This window comes from Oxyura jamaicensis, chromosome W (assembly GCF_011077185.1).
Source record: "Oxyura jamaicensis isolate SHBP4307 breed ruddy duck chromosome W, BPBGC_Ojam_1.0, whole genome shotgun sequence".
NCBI classification, from domain to species: domain Eukaryota; kingdom Metazoa; phylum Chordata; class Aves; order Anseriformes; family Anatidae; genus Oxyura; species Oxyura jamaicensis.
This window is the reverse complement of record NC_048925.1, coordinates 197036-213742: the sequence shown is the minus strand read 5'-3', so window position 1 is coordinate 213742 and position 16707 is coordinate 197036. Positions and strand designations below refer to the sequence as shown.

The 16707-nt window shown below is 44.7% G+C and overlaps 1 long non-coding RNA gene across 1 annotated transcript; it reads left to right on the top strand.

The window, feature by feature from the left end:
- Positions 1-2213: 2213 nt before the first annotated feature.
- On the top strand, positions 2214-16418 carry LOC118155647. Its single transcript, XR_004745928.1, has 5 exons — positions 2214-2360; positions 14557-14562; positions 15466-15469; positions 16297-16304; positions 16408-16418. It is a non-coding gene; the product is annotated as an uncharacterized LOC118155647 (long non-coding RNA).
- The last annotated feature ends 289 nt before the right edge of the window (positions 16419-16707 follow it).

Sequence of the window (16707 nt, the reverse complement as noted above, 5' to 3'; positions counted from 1 at the left end):
TTCACAGCATACTGGGTAGTGAGGCAGAGGGGGAGATAGAAGGCCCATGATGGAAAGGAGAGGAAGAGAGATAAAGGAAGAAGTAGGCTAGGGGTGCAGCAAGAGCTGGGAGGGGACAGACCCAGGACAGCTGACCCAAACTGGCCAAAGGGGTATTCCATGCCATCTGACGTCATTCTAAAAAATATATAGGGGTGGCTAGCTGGGGTGGAGGGGCTGGCTGTTCAGGGATAGGCTGGGCATCGGCCAGCGGGTGGTGAGCAATTGCATAGTGCATCACTTGTTTTGTACACATTATTATTAGTAGTACTATTATTACTATTATTATTATTTTCCTGTCTTAATAAACTGTCTTTATCTCAACTCACAGGCTTCAGTTTTTCCCGTTTCTCTCCCCCATCCCAGAGAGGGAGTGGGGAGGGTGAGCGAACAGCTGTGTGGTGTTTAGCTGCTGACCGGGTTAAACCACAACAAGTAAGAATTATTTTTCAGTCATAACTTTGAATGTCCAAGTCCTGGTGTTTTATGCCAAATCTAATTTCACGTGAAGACATTTTTAATGAACTGGCCATTTTTTAATTGGCCAAGTGACTGATACACCTGGAATCGACTGCTCCATGGGTGGAAGCACAGCCCTACCATTTGCCATGGACTGTGTGGCCTTTGGGCAAGTCCAGTCAGCACCAGATGTGAGAAATGTGCTTTACAACAGAGCCAGGGAGCATGGCCCAACCTGGAGCTTCTTGCATATAACACCTAGATAGACTCAAGGTTGACCGCTATGGTTTTGGAGCTGGGGATGTAGAGAACCTGAGGCCAGCACTATCTCTATATATACTGATTCATTGATGGTGGCAAATGCCCTGTGTGGGTGGCTTCAGAAGTGGAAAGTGCAACTGGCAGTGCAGAGGTAAACACATGGCAACATGGCACACCAAAAAGAATTGAGTCAGAAAATGGGACTAATTTCTATAAGAACATCATAGACACCTGGGCCAAAGAGCATGGCATTGAATGGGTATATCACATCCCCTATCATGCACCAGCCTCCGGGAAAATTGAACAATACAATGGACAGTTAAAAACTACACTGAGAGCAATTGGTGCTGGGACAGTCAAGCATTGCAATGCAAATTTAGCAGAAGCCACTTAGCAGGTTAACACCAGAGGATGTGCTAACTAACCTGCCCAAACAAAACCCCTAAGTACTGTAGAATGAGATAAGATCCCTGTGGTGTACATAAGGAACTATCTGGGAAAGACAGTCTGGGTTACTTCTTCCTCAGAAAAAAGCAAACCCATTCATGGGATTGCTTTTACTCAGGGACATGGGTGCACTTGCTGGGTAATGTGGAAGGATGGGGAAGTCTGATGTTACCTCAAGGGAATTTAATGTTGGGTGAGAATAGCTCATGATTTGAATTGTATGATACCACTGCTCTATGTCAAAAATATTACAGTGTGAGTCACCAGAACCAATGGAATGGAGGATGTATCTCATAAGGAAATGGGCAAGTGCAGCAGTGATCCAATCTGAGATTGGGTTCACGAGGTGAACAGTCAGCATGGGTTCACGAGGAGTAGATCCTATTTAACAAATTTGATTTCCTTTTATGATAAGATCACCCATCTAGTTAATCAAGGGAAGCCAGTTGATGTAATCTTTCTGTATTTCAGTAAAGCTTTCGATACAGTTTCTCATATGATCCTACTGGACAAAATGTCCAGCACACAGCTAGATAATAACATCATACGATGGGTGAACAATTGGCTGAAGGTTAGGGCTCAAAAGATTATGGTAAATGGGGTTATATCAGGCTGGAGGCCAGTCACCAGTGGGGTCCCCCAGGGCTCCATTTTAGGGCCAGTCCTCTTCAATGTTTTTATAAATGATTTGGATGTAGGACTAGAAGGTGTTTTGAGCAAATTTGCCGACGACACCAAACTTGGAGGAGTTGTGGACTCGGATGAGGGTGGAAAGGCCTTGCAGAGAGATCTGGAGAGGTTGGAGAGCTGGGCGATCACCAACCACATGAAGTTTAACAAAAGCAAGTGCCGGGTCCTGCACCTGGGATGGGGCAACCCTGGCTATATGTACAGACAGGGTGACGAGATGCTGGAGAGCAGCCCCACAGAGAGGGATCTGGGGGTTTTGGCTGATAGCAAGCTGAATATGAGCCAGTAGTGTGCCCTGGCAGCCAGGAGGGCCAACTGTATCCTGGGGTGCATCAAGCACGGCATTGCTAGTTGGTCGAGGGAAGTGGTTGTCCCGCTCTACTCTGCGCTGGTGCGGCCTCACCTTGAGTACTGTGTGCAGTTCTGGGCACCGGAGTATAAAAAAGACATGAAACTGTAGGAGAGTGGCTACAAAGATGGTGAAGGGCCTAGAGGGGAAGGCATATGAGAAGTGGCTGAGGTCACTTGGCCTGTTCAGCCTAGAAAAGAGGAGGCTGAGGGGAGGCCACATCGTGGTTTACAGCTTCCTCACGAGGGGGAGTAGAGGGGTAGGTGCCAATCTATTCTCTTTAGCGACCAGTGATAGGACCCATGGGAATGGTGCCAAGCTGTGACAGGGGAGGTTCAGGCTGGATATCAGGAAGAGGTTCTTCACCAGGAGGGATGTTGCACACTGGAACAGGCTCCCCAGGGACATAGTCACAGCACCAAGTCTGTCGGAGTTTAAGAAGCATTTGGACTATGCTTTTAGTCATATAGTCTGAATTTTTGGGTAGACCTGTGTGGTGCCAGGAGTTGGACTCAATGATCCTTTTGGGTCCCTTCCAACTCAGGATATTCTGTGATTCTATTATAGCTTCAGTGCACAACAATCCAACAGAACACACCATCATTCTTGTCCTTAATAAGCATTGCAGCAGATGGAGACCAAGCCATTAAATAAATGAACTGAATGGATGTTTGAATGGGGATGGTCTATAGACTCAGGGAGTGATAAATGTGTATATGTCAAAGCATGGGGAAGGTGATAGTGGTGATTGATGAAAAATTAATGAATACTGCAAGACCATGAGTTGTGGTTTAGCTGGACAGCCACTTACTCACTCTCCCCAGGTGGGATGGAGGAGAGAACTGGAAAGGTAAAACTGCAAGAACTCATGCGTTAAAATGAAGACAGTTAACTAGCTTAAGCAAAAGCCATGCCCACAAGAAAAGCAAAACAAGGAATTTGGGCCCTTCACTGCAAGAAGTACATGGAGGTGCTGGAGTGTGTCCAGAGAAGGGCAATGAAGCTGGTGAGGGGTCTAAAGAACAGGTCTTTGTAGTGGGTTTACATGGCAAGGTTTCGGTAGCAGGGCGCCATAGGGGTGGCTTCTATGAGAAGAATCTAGAAGCTGCCCCATGTTAGGTAAGGGCCCCGTTGCTGACCAGAGCCGCGCCAATAAGCAATGCTGTCTGTGCCTCTGTGAGAGCATATTTAAGAAAGGGAAAAAACAAACAAACAAACAAACAAAAAAAAACGAGTGAACGGAGTGAGAAAAAGCCTTTCAGGCGCCAAGGTCTGTGAAGAAGGAGGGCTATAAGTGCTATAGACTGACCACAACCCCCATTCCCCCATTCCCCTGCGCCTCTTGGGGGGAGGAGGTGGAAGAGGGCAGATGGGGAAGGTGTTTTTGGTTTCTTTCCTTTGTTTCTCAGTTCTCTAGCTTGTTAGTAATAGGCAATAAATCTTACTATCTCCCTACTCTGAGTCTGTTTTGCCCATCATGATAATTGTTGAGTGATCTCCGTCCTTATCTCAACCCTTGAGCTCTTTGCATCAGATTTTCTCCCCATTTCCCTTTGAGGAGGGGGAGTGAGAGAGCAGCCATGGTGGAACTCAGCCACCCACCCGAGTAAAACCACTGCAGTCTTATGAGGAGCAGCTGAGGGAGCTGGGGTTTAGCCATGAGAGAAGGAGGCTCAGGGGATACCTTATTGTACTTTCCAATTACCTTAAAGGAGGTTGTAGTGAGGTGGGGATCGGACTCTTGTCCCATGCACCAAGTGGTAAGATGAGGGGAAATGGCCTCAAGTTGTGCCAGAGGAGGTTTAGGTTGGACATTAGGAGAAATTTCTTTACTGAAAGGGTTGTATGGCAATGGAATAGGCTGCCCAGGGAAGAGGTTGAGTCACCATCCCTGGGGGGCTTCAAGAAAGGTGTAGATGTAGAACTTAGTAGCATGGTTTAGTGGTGGGCTTGTCAATACTATGTTAAAAGTAGGATTAGCCACTTCCCAAGAAAACATGCATAGTCTTTTCTTGGGAAGACAAACACCATCACTCTGAACATCCCCCCCTTCCTCGTTCTGTATCCCAGTTTTTATTGCTGAGCATGATGTCATATGGCATGGAATATCCATTTTGTCAGCCAGGTAACCTGTCCTGGCTGCGTCCCCTCCCAGCTTATTGTTTACTGTGTTTCTGTAGCAAGGTTTTGGTAGCAGGGGCGGCTGCAGGGGTGGCCTCTGTGAGAAGAGTGCAGAAGCTGCCCCATGTTAGATAAGAGCCAATTTCAGCCAGCTCCAAAAGGAACCCATTGCTGCCAGAGCCAAGCCATGAGCAACACAGTTTGTGCCTCTGTGAGAGTATATTTATGAAAGGAAAAAAATCACAACTGCAGAAAAAACCCTGCAGACACCAAGGTCAGTGAAGAAGTAGGGAGAGGAGGTGCTCCAGGCACTGGAGCTGACATTCATTTGAGGCCTGTGGAGAGGACCATGGTGGAGCAGGTTGTCCCACTGCAGCCCATGGAGTACCACTGCAGCCCATGGAGGAGCCAACAGTGGAGCAGGTGGATCTGACCTGAAGGAGGATGTGGCCTGTGGAGGATCCTTGTCGGAGCAGATTCTGGGCCAGACCTGTAGCCCGTGGAGAGGAGCCCACGCAGGAGCAGGTGACCTGGCAGGAGCTGCTGCCCGTGGGAGATCCAGGTTGAAGCAGTTTGCTCCTGAGGGATGGACCCCGTGGTACGGACCCATATCTGGAGCAGTTCTTGAAGAGCTGCTGCCTGTGAGAAGCCCATGCAGGATCAGCTCAGCAAGGACTGCATCCCGTGGGAGGGACTCCACATTGGATCAGGGAAAGAGAGTGACCATGAAGGAGTGGTGGAGATGAATTGCTACAGATTGACTGCAACTCTCAGTCCCTGTTCCCCTACACCGCTTGGGGAGAGGATGTAGAAAAGGCTGGATGAGGGGGGAAGGTTTATTTAGTTTGCTTTTATTTTCTCACTGCTCTAATCTGCTAGTGAGAGGTAATACATTTTATTAATCTCTCTACTCTGAGTCTGTTTTGCCCGTGACCATAATTGTTGAGTGATCTCCCTGTCCATATCTCAACCCTTGAACCCTTTTCATTGTATTTTCTCCCCCTTTCCCTTTGAGGAGGGAAAGTGCCGTGTGTCCTGGTTTCAGTTAGGACAGAGTTAATGTTCCTCCTATTAGCTGGTAGGGTGCTATGTTTTGGATTAGGTGCTATGTTTTAGGATGAGAAGAGTGATGATAACTTGCTGATGTTTTAATTGTTGCAGAGCAATGCTTACACCAAGCCAAGGACTTTTCATCACCTCTCTCTGTCCTGCCAGCAGGTAGGCTAGGGGTGCAGCAGGATCTGGGAGCAGACAGACCCAGGGCAGCTGACCCAAACTGGCCAAAGGGGTATTCCATACTATCTGACGTCATGCTAAATAATAGGGGTAGCTAGCCGGGGTGGGGGTGGGGGCAACTGCTCAGGGATAGGCTGGGAGTCAGCCAGCAGGTGGTGAGCAATTGCATTGTGCATCACCATTTTCGTACACATTATTTGTAGTACTATTATCAATATAATTATTATTATTATTATTTTCCTGTCTTAATAAACTGTCTTTATCTCAACTCACAGGCTTCACTTTCCCGTTTCTCTCCCCCCTCCCAGAGAGGGAGGGGGGAGGGTGAGCGAACAGCTGTGTGGTGTTTAGCTGCCGACCGGATTAAACCACAACACCGTGTTTATCAATTTAACAATGTGATTGAATGCACCCTCATCAAGTTTGCAGACAACATCAATCAGAGTGGTGCAGTCAATACAACAGAAGGAAGGGATGTCATTCAAAGGGACTTGGATAAGCTTGAAAACTGGGCCTATGTGAACCAAATCAGGTTCAGCAAGTTTATGTGCAAGGTGCTGTAACTGGGTCAGGTCAGTCCTGGACATCAGCACAGACTGGATGAAGAACTCGTTGAGAGCAGCCCTGCAGAGAAGGACTTAGGGTTTCTGGTGGATGAAAAGCTTTACATGAACCAGCAGTGCTGTGCACTTGCAGCCCAGAAGGCTAACTGCTGGGCTGCATCAAAAGAGGAGTGGCCAGGAAGTCGAGGAAGGTGATTGTCCTTCCCTCTACTCTGCCTTTGTGAGGCCCCACTTGGAGTACTGCATCCAGGTTTGGGGCCCCTCAGAACAAGAAGAATGTGGACCTGTTAGAGCAGGTCCAGAGGAGGGCCACGAAAATGATCAGAGGGCTGGAGCAGCTCTCCTATGAAGAAAGGCTGGGAGGCTGAGAGATTTAAATTTAGATTAGAGATTAGGAGGAAATTCTTCATTCAGAGGGTGGTGAGGCACTGGAACAGGTTGCCCAGAGAAGTAGTGCATGCCCCATCCCTGGAGGCGTTCAACACCAAGTTGGATGAGGCCCTGGGCACCCTGATCCAGTGGGTGGCATCCCTGCCTATGGCAGGGAGGTTGGAACTAGATGATCTTTAAGGTCCCTTCCAACCCAAGACATTCTGTGAAATTTTATGCGAAAGAACTTCTTCACGGTGAGGGTGATGGAGCACTGGAACAGGCTGCCCAGAGAGTTTGTGGAGTCTCCTTCTCTGGAGATATTCAAAACCAGTCTGGATGCCTACCTGTGCAACCTGCTCTAGGGAACCTGCTTTGGCGGGGGGGTTGGACCCGATGATCTCTGGAGGTCCCTTCCAACCACTATAATTCTGTGATTCTATGAAATATGGAAACAAACCAGAATTGTACACCAAATAATGAGGGATGATACTTCTTGGGGATTTTCACAACTTTGGGAAAAACTTACTTCCTGACTACCTAATTTTACATAGTTAAAGTAACTCTTTATTGCAGTCATTATAATTATTGTATTGGGATTATTAATATGTTGTACTTTGCAGTGTTTCATGTGGATGTGTAAGCAAACTGGAAACTCTTATGAGGAATGGAAAAAGCACAAGTTGAGGCAGAACATTGAAAGTGTCAAGTATTTCACCAAGACCCTCAAAGGGAATGGTGTTATATAGCAAAAAAAAAAATGCTTAGGAAAAAGAAAAGGGGGGACTCTTGAGACAGGGAGCAAAGGAAAGCATGTCGATTTTGCAGGTTTTAGCTGACACAGGAAGTATGCTGTATATCAACCACAAGGACAGGACTGAGGTAGGGAGTAAGAGGATGGGATGACCCTAAAAGATAAGGGAAGAAAATACTTCATACGCAGAGATAATAGAATCAGTTTGGACTGATGAAGTCTGTAAATGAGAGGAAGAGTCAAAAGTTTAGCAGCGAGGAAGACTTCTGGCCTTCATCAAAAGACCACCAGAGTACACTGGATGACCACCCAAGGACTCTAGTGTGCATGCAGATAGGGGCGGGAACCTATGTTAATGATTCTTTGGATACCTAATGTGAATATGCAAGAGACTTATGGGGAAGTGAAATGAATACGTATATATCCCATCAATATAAGCACCCTGGTAGTAACCCTTGGTGTGCAAGCTAGGAGGAGTGATCCCCCTTGCACCCAGCACTGCAATAAACATACCTGCTCTATAATTCTTCAGGAGCTGTGAAGTTTGTTTTCCGCACCTCACTATCCTTCCATTCCAACACTCCAGTCATGGGAGCTATCCCACCATGTCTCTGTAATGCCAATGAGGTCATAGCCCTGCAGGTGTGCTTACATCTCATTTGACATTTGACAGTATCAAATGCTTTGCACAAGTCCAGGTAGATGATGTGAGTAGTACAGATAAATTGTGTCATTGTTCCCATTGTTCCCTTCACACAGAAAATATGTTCTATTCTCTTACTGATATAGGCACTAATCTTGCAAATTGTTCCATGTTTACAGGGATCTATTCACCTATAGAGAAGCCCAAGAATTTTAAATGAACTTCACATAAAGGTCAGCCCTGACTTTATCTCAGATTCCCATCCACAATAACAAGCTTATTTACCTAGTGGGTATACTTTGATGCCAAATACATGAGATGTCTCAGTGCTATTGTACCAGTCAGGATGATTAAGGCCTGCTATTGCACACAGAGCCCTGACAGTACCAAGGAAAATATGGAACAATTTCAGGTGGCCAAAATTCCAGTGGGTGAGTAGGGAACAGGCTATTCACAGCACCTATTTTAGACTTCTGAATGACTTTGCCCAGAAGGCAAAGGCAGGGACAGGAAGAATGATGAACCACCCTGTGTAGGAGAAGATCAGGTTCAAGACCAGCTAAGGAACCTGAAGTTGTGCAAGTCCATGGGACCTGATGAGATACAGCCGCGTTCTGAGGGAACTGGCAGATGTAGTTACCATACAGGTACTTACCGTGCCTGTCCTCAACATAAAATCCAGTGTGAAACAGCCAAGTGTTTCCTTCACATCTAGAGCCTGTTGGACTTTGCCCAGATTTTCAAGAAAAAAAAAAGCAAACAGTGAAAGAGTGGTAGAGACAGCTATACCTCCCACCTCTTATTATTTTAATTATTTTATTTTTTATAATTTTTTTATTATTATTTATGCTTGCTTTGTTAACTCATAAAGAGTATAGGAAATGCTTGTTTACATCCCAAATTCACTTCATTGAATTTAATCCATATATGCAACCTCTCAAGAGGTGGCTTGTCAGAGTATTCCAGGGTGGGAGATCCTCTCAGTCCATTGAGGCTGAGCTATTGTATTGTGTAAAATAATTCAGATTCACTGGGACAGGGAGGAAAAGGCAGGCAGTGGGTAGGGCAGTTGATGAGGAACAGTGGCTCAGGCAATATATATGTTGGATGAGAGGTCAAGCCTCAGGTTCTGTGATTCCTTAATATAAAATATCTAAACATAGTGAGAGGAGGGAAAAATAGAGGGTAGAGCAAGGGCCTGGCTTTCTTTGGCTCCATACATGTTATTGGAAGTCTATTTGCATAGCTGAGTGTTACGGATTCTGCCAGGCATGACTGAATGTAAAGCCATGTACCCAAAAAGCCCTTTTCAGGTCTAGATTCATATGTTAATTACATTGTAGATCATGTTAGTGAGAGCTGGTATATATTGCTTCTTTTTTTCCCAGTGTCCTCACTGTCCTGGTAGGAACCTACACTGAAGAGAAATGTGGCACGATCTGGGGGCTGAAACTCTAATGCTATTGCAACACACATCTGCCTAAGTCTAGACAGCTCCTAAGAGAGTCATGAAAATGCTACATACATCTGACTCTCCTTTTATATCCAGTTTGAGCATTTTCTGCAGTTCTCATTCTTCCATTAGACAAGTTTCTTTCTCATACATCTGGATAAATATGTTTTTCCTTCAGTTCATGAACATGAAGATGAATTGTGGGATCAATCTTTCTCTATCCACTGCATGGATAAAAACAAAAACAAAAACAACCCTCCCACACACAAAGGAAGTAGTAGAAAAATTCAGGGAAGGGCTCTTGAACCAGTGACAGTTGAAGGTGTATACCTTTATTATGCTGTGCCTTCTGCCACCAGTCTTGCTCAAGAGTTTGGCTGCCATAATGTGGACAAAAACTAACATTTCCATCCAGGCTGTGATGGATAGCACTAGTTGGAGGGAACTACTGTAGCTATAATGCATTATAAAATCTTTTTAAATTTATTAAAAGAAGAAAAGATCAAGGATTGTTTCCATGAACCTTAACCACTTTATTGGTATAAAATCATATTAAGTTTGAAGTATGCCAACTGTATGAAGTTCAATAACGCTAAGTGCCGGGTCCTGCACTTGGGGCACAACAACCCATGCAATGCTACAAGCTGGGGGAAGAGTGGCTGGAAAGCTACCCGTCGAAAAGGGACCTGGAAGTATTGGTCGATAGCTGGCTAAATATGAGCCAGCAATGTGCTCAGGCGGCCAATAAGGCCAACAGCATCCTGGCATGTATCAGAAACAGCGTGGCCAGCAGGACCAGGGAAGTGATTGTCCCCCTGTACTCAGCTGTGGTGAGGCCGCACCTCGAATACTGTGTTCAGTTTTGGGCCTCTCACTACAAGGACATCGAGGTGCTGGAGCATGTCCAAAGAAGGGCAACCAAGCTGGTGAAGGGTCTAGAGAACAAGTCTTATGAAGAGTGGCTGAGGGAGCTGGGATTGTTCAACCTGGAGAAGAGAAGGCTCAGGGGCAACCTTATCCCACTCTATAGACACCTTAAAGGAGACTGTAGCCAGGTGGGGATTGGTCTGTTCTCTATTTTGAGAGACCTGGGTCTGTTCAGCCTTGAGAAAAGAACACTGAGAGGGGATCTTATCAATGTTTACAAATATCTTAAGTGTGGGAGACAGGGATTTGGCCAACCTCTTTTCAGTGGTTTGTGGGGATAGGACAAGGGGCAATGGCCACAAAATGGGTCACAGGAAGTTCCACACCAACATGTGAAAGAACTTCTTCACAGTGAGGGTGATGGAGCACTGGAACAGGCTGCCCAGGGAGGTTGTGGAGTCTCCTTCTCTAGAAATATTCAAGACCAGTCTGGATGCCTACCTGTGCAACTTGCTCTAGGGAACCTGCTTTGGCAGGGGGGTTGGACCCGATGATCTCTGGAGGTCCCTTCCAACCCCTATAGTTCTGTGATTCTGTGATTATTTATTTCATTTTTTCATGGAGGAAAGTGATTGAGAGCTATCCAACTTTATATATATATATCCCTCTACTCTTTCATTATATGGCTCAGTTTTAAGATTTTGCTTACTAGCAAGCCACAATTAGCATAAGCAGTACCCTACTAACATAGTTCAGTCACTGACTCTCGACGCTTGAAATACAAAATTTTGAGGGTGGTTTGCTGTTTCTGGAAACAGATGCTCAGAGATGTTATCTTTTCAGCATGTCTACTGATACTTGACGCACAATAATGTCAGTCAATCCCAGTACTATAATTCAATTAATTATCTACCATTTTGGTAACGAAATGTATCAAACCCATTTGTGATTTTAAACATTATAAGACTATTCACCCTGAGAACACAGAGGAAGTGTTTAAGGAAAAATGCTGATATGTTTTTTCTTCATATATAGTATTCTTCTTTTTTCTTCATCTCCTCTTGGGTACCTGGGTTTCTATCTAGATTTTGACCTCATACTTGCTTTGTTAGTTGACCTGTTCATGCCACAGTCAGGTACTGGTGACAGAAAACCCCAAAAAGGCTTGTGGAAAGAGGCAAGCAGTAATACACCAGGTTAGGAAAGACAAGAGTCCCCGGAATAGGAGAGGAGTGGAAATATTATTTAGGCTTCCCAAAGCCATTGTTATTTGTACTACAGTTACTTTCATCTTTCCATCAGCAGATGAAGACTCAGAATAAACTGAACAGGGAAGTGGACTGTTTTTTACTGGAGTGTCAGAATTAGATCCTGGGTAGATGCCCCAAGAATAATTACCTGTTAAAAAACAGAGTAACACAAGATATTTGTAGAATTAGATTTTCTGTTATTTCTATCAATTCTTTAAATCATCTTATACATATTTTTCAATTAAAAAATGCAAAAAAAATGACTTATAAATTAGTAAATGCTAACTGTGTCCATCCACATGGCTTCATGATAATACTAGTAAGCTATTAGAGTCGGATCCATGAAAGACATCCTAACTTTTACATGAGCCAGTTGCCTTGGGACCCTGTCAGTGCTTCATGTGATTCATCAGGTTTAGATGTCTGCCTTAGGATGGAATGAATCACAGACTGATAATGCCTATTTCTTTCTGTTGACATGAATGCTACCACTACATGGTAGACTGTGAAAGACATATCTCACAAGAAAGAAAAAAAAAAACAGTGACATCAGATCTCCCAGTAATGAAATAAACCCCAAATCTCACAACTTTTGTTCAAAAATTCAACTGAAGTTTGAAATATTGAAAAAAAAATAACAGATTTTCATAAGCTTAAATGAATAATGCTTTATACAGCTTATTTTTAAAATACTTCTTAAAAGATGAATATTTCAACACGTAAACAGCTTAATTTGTAATCTTAAACAATTACCTAAAACCAAACAAATCACTATATTGTTGAGAAGAGAAAGCTCAGGGTGAATCTTATCAATGTGTATAAATACCTGATGGGAGGGAATGAAGATGAGTTGACGGAGCACTGGAACAGGCTGCCCAGGGAGATTGTTGAGTCTCCTTCTCTAGAGATATTCGAGGCCCATCTGGATACCTACCTGTGCAACCTGCTCTAGGGAACCTGCTTTGGCAGGGGGGTTGGACCCGATGATCTCTGGAGGTCCCTTCCAACTCCTACAATTCTGTGATTCTGTGAAGAAGAGGGGGCCAGGCTCTTCTCAGCAGTGCTAGGTGACAGGACAAGAGGCAATGAGCACAAATTAAAACAGGAAATTCCATCTGAACACAATAAAACACTTTTTTTTTTTTTTTTTTTTTTTTCCAGTGAGAGTGGTCAAACACTGGAACAGGTTGCACAGAGAAGATACTTAAAACTTGACCGGATATGATCCAAGGCAACCTGTTCTAGCCGACCCTGCTTGAGCAGGGGTTTTGGACTAGATGATTTCAAGAGGTCTGTTCCAACCTAAATAATTCTGTGATTCTTTAAGTTTTAATCATCAGGAAACTACATTGTAGTTGTGTGCTATGAGTACCCATGCATTTTAATTTTATTTAGTAGACTGAAAAGATAAAAGCCCTATATAGAACAGTTTTGTTCATCAAATTTTGCCTACCTAGTGTTTTCAAAAGCAGAGTTGCATGAATATGTTTTTTAATTTGTTTTATGTGTTCAACACGCTGGAGGGAAAGGATGCCATCCAGAGGGACCTTGACAGGCTTGAGAGGTGGGCCTGTGCGAACTTCATGAGGTTCAACAAGGCCAAGTGCAAGGTCCTGCATCTGGGCCAGGACAATCCTAAGCCCAAATACAGACTGGGCAGAGAATGGATTGAAAGCAGCCCTGATGAGAAGGACCTGGAGGTGCTGCTTGACAAGAAGCTTGACATGAGCCTGAAATGTGCGCTTGCAGCCCAGAAAGTCAACCATATCCTGGGCTGTGTCAAAAGAAGCGTGGCCAGTAGGTTGATGGAAGTGATTCTCCCCCTCTACTCTGCTCTCGCGAGACCCCACCTGGAGTACTGTATTCAGCTCTGGGGCCCCCAGCACAAGAAGGACATGGAAGTATTACGACGAGTCCAGAGGAGGGCCACAAAGATGATCAAGGGGCTGGAGCACTTCTATGAGGACAGGCTGAGGGAGTTGGGGTTGTTGAGCCTGGAGAAGAGAAGGCTCTGGAGAGACCTTATAGTGACCTTCCAAGCTATAGTGTAGCCAACAGGACCAGGGAGGTGACCCTGTACTCAGCTCTGGTGAGGCCGCACCTCGAGTACACTTTTGTGCTTTGTTCAGTTTTGAGCCCCTTGCTAGAAGAAAGACATCAAGGCCCTGGAGCGTGTCCAGAGAAGGGCTGTGAAACTGGTGAAGGGTCTGGCTCATGTTCAGCTTGCTGTCTATCACAGCCAGAAATCCAGAAAGATTATATCAACTGGCTTCCTTTGGTCAACTAGATGGGTGATCTTGTCATAAAAGGAAATTAAGTTTGTTAAACATGACCTTCGCCTTGTGAACCCATGTTGGCTGTTACTAATGACTGCACTGTTCTTCAGGTGTTTTTCAATAACTCCCAGAATAATCTTCTCCATAATTTTACCAGGCACTGACGTGAGACTGACAGGCCTGTAATTGCCAGGATCTTCTTTCTTGCCCTTCTTGAAAACTGGAACCAGATTTGCCAGCTTCCAGTCAACTGTTACCTCTCTGAATTCCCAAGACCATTGAAAAATAATTGAGAGAGGTTTTGCGATGACATCAGCCAGCTCTCTGAGTACTCTGGGATGAATCCCATCAAGCCCCATGGATTTATATGCATCCAGGTGGAGCAGTAAATCCCGCACAAGTTCAGGGTTGACTGGGAGTTTATTGTTCACGCAGTCACGGTCCTCCAACTCAGGGCAGTTGGGTTCCCAGAGTCCTTTGCTAGTGTTGAAGACAGGCAAAAAAGTGCATTAAACATCTCTACGATGTCTATTTAGCCCTCTAATTTGTCAAGATCTCTCTGCAAGGCCTCTCTACCCTCAATGGCGTCAACAGATCCTCCTAATTGAGTGTTATCTGCAAGCTTATTTAGTATACGTTCGAGTCCTGCATCTAGATCATTTATTAAAAGCATTGAGGAGAACTGACCCCAAAATGAAGCCCTGCGGAACCCCACTAGTGACTGGCCGCCAGCCTGATGTGACCCCATTTACTATAACCCTTTGAGCCTGACCCATCAGCAAATTGTTCACCCACTGTATTATGCATTTGTCTGTCTGTATGCTGGGCATTTTATCCAGAAGTATACTGTGAGAGTGAGTATTGAAAGCTTTGCAGAAATCCAAAAAGATCACATCAGCTGGGTTCCCTTGATCAACTGGATGGGCAACCTTGTCATAAAAAGAAATTAAGTTTGTTAAACGGGACTTTCCCCTTGTGAACCCATGTTGGTTGTGACCAGTGACAATGGCATTGGAGTTGAGATAATAAATCTTGTTGTGGTGATGGCCAAGCCTCTGGGTATCTGCCTAGCAACTCAGGCCCATCTCCCTCCAGCTCCCACCAAATTCACTGAGAGCCCTCAGCTTTGAATTTCTCAGAGGCAGTACCTGAGCAAAGTACAGCCAAGACAAGACCTATGTGTCTTGCTCACATGCTTACTTGAAGCATTTAGTTAGTCCCACTGATTCCCCAGGTGCTTAAGCGCTTTTTAAAAAGTTAAGCATATACTCAAATACCCTTCCTGAAACAGGATTCTTTTCCTGAGTTGGAGTCTTCAACTGCTTAATGTAGACCTCGATACTATTTTAAACAGATGTTTATGGCAGGACATGCATTATACATTTTAAATTAGGTTCTGCTTTTCTAGGCTTAACGTATTCATTGGTGGCTTGTTTTTCACAGATTATTTGAAGAAGGTAGACCAAACCACAGTCTAATGTATTAATAACCCAGTTGTTTGAATATTGCTCTTGACCAAGCATTTGTTATTCAAGAAAAAAACAAAAACAAAAACAAAAACAAAAAACAGTTCTGAGGGTCTATACATTCCTTGTACTGCAGGGATGGCAAAATAAAACCAGGAAGCAACATTTCTAAAATAAAACTTTAAAAACTTATTTTCATTTTGCCTGAAGCTAGTAATCAAGGTAAGTGCAAGGACTGAATTTGTCTCTCTTTCAAAACTCATTTCTTTTCTACCCACATTCCTCCTTCAGAGTCCTATATAGGTTCCTAATATAGGTACCACATGCAGAAAAATCAGTGAAATGTAGATTTAAATAGTGAATTAATCTCTGCCAACTCAGCGTTACTGTTGACTCTTTGCTCTATTTGTTTTCCTTGTGGTTAGTTACTTTTTAAAAGGCCACTTTAAAAGGAGACTTTTTAAATGGTCTAAATTCAATAGTGCATAAAGCATAATTGAGGAAATATCCCCTGAAGGGACTGTGCCATGTGGATAAATCCATGCCAGAGAAATGGTGAGGGGAGGAGTTCTTTGCAATGTTAAATCCTATAGCCTGGTCTGAAGGGACCAGGGGTGGAGATTATAATGGATATACATTAATTTGTTGTAACCCATGATCTGAGTTGCATGTTACAGGAAGTCCCATAGCAGGAACCACCCAAAGCAACGGAGGAGACACACAAGAGACAGTGCAAGTGCAGCAGTGACCCAACCTGAGCTGTCTTTGTCACCCAATAACTCTGCACAACACACTGCATCCCCTGTTGTGAGCAACCACCATAACAGATAGGAGCTAAGTCATGGACTAAAATAATTCAGTGGATATTTTATGGACATTTCACAGGGGTGGTCCATAAACTAAGGGAATGATATCTGTGTATTAATGTGTGATGGTTTTACTCGGGTGGGCGACCGAGCTCCACCACAACTGCACTCTCACTCCCCCTCCTCAAAGAGGAACAGGGAGAAAATATGATGAAAGGGGCTCAAGGCTTGAGATAAGGACAAGGAGATCGCACAGTAATTATTGTGATGGGCAAAACAGACTCAGCATAGGGAGATAGTAAGATTTACTGCCTATTACTAATGAGCTAGAGAAGTGAGATAGGAAAGAAACCAAAAGCACCTTCCCCCCATCCACCCTCTTCCACCTCCTCCCCCCGAGCGGCGCAGGGGAACGGGGGAGTGGGGGTTATGGTCAGTCTATAGCGCTTCTTCTCTGCCACTCCTTCTCAGTCACTCTCATCCCCTGTGCTGTGGGGTCCCTCCCACGGGATGCAGTCCTTGCCAAACTGATCTGGCGTGGGCTGCCCACAGGCAGCAGCTCTTCAAGAACTGCTCCAGATATGGATCCGTACCACGGGGTCCATCCCTCAGGAGCACACTGCTCCAACCTGGGTCCCCCACGGGCAGCAGCTCCTGC